The following is a 5,594-nucleotide window of genomic DNA, read 5'->3' as shown; positions in this document are numbered from 1 at the left end:
CGCTTTGGAAAGAAATGGATGTCGCCTTGTGGGAGGCTTTGCCTCCAGCAGAGCGCGCCAAAATAGAGGCGGGGAAGAAGGTTGAGGAAGAGAAGCGCACCGCGGAACAAGCTGCTTGGGAGGCCTATGTCGCGTCCGAGAGAGTCAGGTGATTGGCTCTTTGGCAGAAGGCTCGTGCGAGGGCCGTGGGGGTGGCGGAGGACGCCCGTGCTGACGCCCTGACTGCAGTCAGGCCCAAGTGCCTCATCTACGCTTGGCAGTACGTGGACCGGGTGCATGCTTCCAGCGAGGAGGAGTACCGGTTGGCGCCGGATCACCACACTGGGGAGATCGTGCTCGCCCGCCGGCAAGCCGCTAATCAGCACCTCACGAGTTGTGAGGTTGAGGAAGATGCGTTGTGTCGGCGCGCTGGCAAACGGCCGTGCACCAGGGCACTCATGGCGCGCCGCAAGCGCTCCTGCGAGCGCCGTGGCCTTTAGGAGGTGTATAATTTTTGTTTCGTAAGGCGATCTCATTAGTTTTGGGACGCAAATGATAAATCCCGAACGTTCAGGAATTTTTAGTGTCCTTAATTAAGTATGTAAAAGGGAAAGTTTGGAAACCTTGTGTATTCGTACGCATTTTGCAAGTACGTGCATATAGCACAAACTTTACTATATACTATCGCACTACACATCTCTCTTGATATATGCTTGCAGACTGTGCTACTCCCTCCGTCCAGGTCAATAAGTCATCTGTGCTTGTGCACCATGACCAAGAAGGAGGGAAGACTTATACACCTAGACTGAGGGAGTACTACTATTACTTATTTACGTGAAAATGCACGTTTTAACATTATGATGCGGTTTTTGTAAAAGTAGAAAAACAACACTAGTCAAGCTTGTGAAATGATTCAATGCAAAACAAATGCAAAAATGCTTGTTTGATTGTTTACTTTTAGCTTCCTTCTCTATGGTTATTTCTCTGTCGTACTTTGTACGGAGTATCTCACTAGTTGGAAAGGCATGCAAATTCCCAAACCGCTTCCTACACCCTGTATCGATTTTTTTCCTAATAAGTTGTGTCGTGCAATTGGAATTCCAACTTGAGTACTACTACAAGTAGAAGTACGAGGGGCCAGTTCTTTTAGGCTTCTAGATTAGTAATCCCATAACTACTACCTCTGTCCTGGTTTATTGGTCCCCATTGTAATCTGTGTCAAATTTTTATCATAAATTTAACTAATGAAATGTTAGTGCATGTCACATGCACTACTCCATCCGTCTAGGTGAGTAAGTCATCTTAGAGCAAGGTTAATAGTAAAGCCTGCTACCGGCTCTATAGTAGAGCCATGTCACCTGTAGCCTGTATTTGAAAAAGTTCATACAGTACAATAGTTGTAGTGTTGGATATACATTTAATGCATGCATGCTGTGCTAGGCAAAGGAAAGTGACAGGATTGGCTGGGGGGAGCTGAACGCCGGTCGTAGCGCTCGCATGGGCTGCATGAAAGCTCCTTTTCCTCGTTGCTTGTGCTATCGCCCGGCGACTCGCGAAGCGCCCGCTTGGTCCTTTATTCTCACTTCTCTCTCCTCCAGCTATGATTTTGCTGATCTGGAAGATGCTATAGCATGCTGACTAGTCTCTATTGTACTTGCTCTTAGGCTGTGCACTATGACCAAGGAGGAGAAAACAAGAAATGTTAATATTTATTTGCTAATTAATAGTATTGCATGCAATGAACTAAACACTGCATGTCGTGTTTGATATCTCAAGTCATTAAAAGCATGCACACTCTTTATCTCTTATTGGTTGATATGTCAAGAAACAAGAAACGAGGTAGAAGTTAATGCACTGCGCCTAAGTGTTTTGGGATTATTTGGTTTTCGTAAGATGACTTACACACCTAGACGGAGGGATTATAATGGTGAGGAATAAACCAGTTAAATCTTTGGTCAAAATTTAGCACAAATTACAATGGTGAGGAATAAACCAGGACGGAGTAGTAGTTTAGAAGCCCAAATAAATGAGTGAGGCGCCTTATTGTTACTCTCCACTGTGACTAGTCTTGTGGGAAAAGCTGGGGAAGCCGCCAAAAGAACTGGCCCTAGGAGTAGTAGCTAGGGATCGAGTGTGCGAGATGAACCGGAGAAAGTAAATGCAGAGAGATGAAAAGCAAAAAAGACGGAGGGATGTGATGGTTGCTTGTCCGTTTATTTTACCAGGCCACTTATTACTGGGAGTGGTTGGGTTTTGTGATATGACAGCTTTACTGCCGCGCCACGAGCGGGGTGAGAGGTGAGACTCCCGTGCAGCGCCGCCCTCTACACTTGTACTACATCGGTCGTGGTTTATTAGTCCCCCATTGAATTTGACTAAAGATTTAACTGACAAAATGTTAGTGCATGTCAACAAAAACTATATTGTTGGATTCGTATTTGAACATAGTTTTGAATGATATAATTTTAGGTGACATGCATCAGCATTTATCATACTATATATGATGTTAGTTCAGTTTTTGGTCGTACTAATCTATAGTAGCAAGGTGCCCGTGCATTGCACCGAAGAGTGAAATGCATTGATCGGGGAGTTGTTTATTTTTGACAAAGGATGTGGGGGTCATCTCATGTGTAACGGGTATCGATAGGTTTCTTTGGATATTATTTCATCTCTAGAGCTCACAAACATCCGGGTGAAATAGATAAAAAGGTATCTTTTGCAAACAAAAGCGTTCAACTGTTCAACCTGCATCCAAAACTTGTGAAGAAATAACACTTATTGTGCTTTGCAAGAAATGATCTTTATAGTATACGAGTCCTGGATTGCACCTAGAGCATCAATCCTAGCCACTCATCTCCTAAATCTAACGGCTGATATTGGAGGGATTCGCAGTGAACAGTGCATGTAGCTGAATCTACTTGGTTCTGGAACCATCGCTGCACCGTGTCATACCTTCCTGAAAAGAAGACCTATGCCTCCTCTACTATGTTGCAATTGTCAGGTTGTGATGAGTAAAAAAAAGAGTTGGTTGTGAGACGATGTGAGATGGTCTGGAGGAGAAACTAAAGTTGAAGTAAACAATTTGTGGGTTCCACCACGTACTTTTTTTATATTCTTCGAACATTTCTGGCTGACCGCAGGCAGTAGTTGCATTTTGTACTACCAATTAGTAAATTTCTAAACTCTATTTCGTGTGCATCAACAATATTTTTTTTGCTCGGAATTCATTTTCAAAGTATTTTTTTGGTCGATTGTTATACATGTTGGCTACAAATGACATGTCACTTTCTTATAGTCAATAGTTGGCTATACTATTAAGTGATATTAACCATGCCCTTATACACCTAGACGGAGGGATTAAATCAGGATGACTTGCAAGCGGGCAGAGGATATGTAAGAAATGGTTCATCGTAAGTCTTTCACCAGTACTATAGTAAAAATTCATACATGGAAGATTCTAGACTAAACCATAAACGGATACACTTTTATTCATGCGCGATACTCCAATAGAGCAAGATCCTGCATGGAAGTCTCCACATGCTTAGACAGCGGATTACATTGAGCGAAGACTAATGATCAACATTTAACTTGATAATGTGTATGTCCAGGTGAACCTCTTTGGAGTCCCCGTGCACCGCGTCAGTGGGTAAAGGATGCCATGGGTTTTCCAAGTCCACATTGGCGGGATAGTCCTAGCTCCCCAGAGTCCAAGTCCGTTCGATGAGGCCGGTGTCGCCGCCCACGCGACCCGGAGGGGTAGTAACACTGACCACGCAGCCGTACATCGGCCTCGTTTCAGTGTCAGCGTCAGCGGCATCGCCCCTAACGCACATTACAGAGATGGGACGGCGGCCTACGCGGGCCTCGCCAGTGCCCACGATCAAGAGGAAGACGCTGCTGTCCTCCTCCGAGACTAGCAGGCGGCGGTGATCCTCCAGCGACTCCGGCATGGTGAACGGGTAGCACGTCTCGAACTTGATGTTCTTCGCCAAGGCCAGCAGTGACCGTTGCACGCATCCGTGAGGTGATGCACCATGTCCGCCGGCGAGCCATAAAACGACATCTGGCACTCATAGCAGTGGACGAAGGGCTCCTTGGAGGCATCGACCAGGCCATCCATGAAACGGGAGTGGCTGTAGGGGACGTTGCGCCAGTTGAATATATGAGCAAGTTACTACGAGATTTAATCCGAATAAGCACAAAATAAATCATGACGGCTATAACAGAGATGAAACTAATCGTGTGGACTAGCATAGTAGTAGGATACAGAGTAGAAACATGAATTCTACCACGATTTCGAACAGGAAGGACAGAAACACATATAGTGCAACGGGAGCAGCACCGTTGGCGTCGAGGTTGTCGCCCATGTCCAAACACCACGTAGACACGGGCCCTGTTTGGATACTCTAACTCAGTTAGAGGTTAGAGTTAGATTCTAACCTTAAACTAGCTCTGAACTAACTCTAACCAAAAAGATGTTTGGATGGCAGGGTTAGATGGAGCGCAGATACGGCGAGGCGCCTTCATGGACGGTGCGAGAGGGAGGGAGGAAGAGGACGAGACGCCTTCATGGCCTTTGAGCATGGTTCATAGTCGTTCCGCGCTCGGGCATTGAAGTTTGTAACTATTTTAGATTAGAATATACTACTCCTCCGGTGCTAGTAGTAGAGCAGAGTCCTACTCTACTACTCTACTCAAGCAAGTTAGGGCATAGCACCGTAGGGAGTACCAGTACTGTGATCACTCAAGAAAGTTGTCTGGCATTGACATGACCCTACACTGCTGGTATGTGTCTCCTAAATCAAGCGGCGTGTTGTAGTCATCATTAACTGTCCACTTCCCGCAGCACATATTCGCTTCTCCATCTTTGTCCGCATGTAATCTCGTCCAATCTTCCATCCCCGCTAAGGCGCCTCCCCCCTCGTCCGAAACCCAAGCACTAACAATGGCAGAACCGAGCAGCGTCCGCCAAAACAGTGGCTTGAATTCGGTCCCCACAGAGGTAATCAAGATCATTGTTTCGCGTGTGGACAATCTCAGTACCATGCAAGGATCATGATGGCAGCGCGGTTTCGTTCATCAGGCAAAACTGTGTGTACACAGCGTACCATGCGTCTCTGCATGCACCATACCCTGATATGTGCCGCCACGCTCTACAGCCCAAAGTAGGAGAGAGGGTCGCAAGTATCAGACTTCGACCTGCTGGCTGGAGTTTCCCCCGTCAGGCACCCATCTGGTTCAAGCCGTCAGCCAATCTCCACAGCTTAATAAATAGTAACGTCTAATTGAGCCAGTTAGTTAGATGCGTACACTTGGTGTAGTAGGATCTTTATTTAGTTTGATGCATACACTTGTTATTTTCTGTAGCCCTTTTGTAATGATGGCGGATGTTTAGTTTAGAAGAGAGAGCTGCGTCTTCACTCTTCTGGCCTGCTTACTGCTTTTGTTGCACCCCCAGCCCTGGTTGCTGCTGCTGCTGTTTTCAATGTACAATCAGTAGTATATTTCGTCTGTTGGTTGAATAAATGTGTTGTTAGAATGACAAACACAATGTTTTGGAAGTCGTTGCTCGGTTCGATCCTTTAGTGCCTCGTACCGTACGTAGCGCATACTTT

The sequence above is a fragment of the Triticum dicoccoides genome, chromosome 5A (assembly GCF_002162155.2).
Source record: "Triticum dicoccoides isolate Atlit2015 ecotype Zavitan chromosome 5A, WEW_v2.0, whole genome shotgun sequence".
Lineage (NCBI taxonomy): Eukaryota > Viridiplantae > Streptophyta > Magnoliopsida > Poales > Poaceae > Triticum > Triticum dicoccoides.
This window is presented reverse-complemented; position numbering follows the sequence as displayed.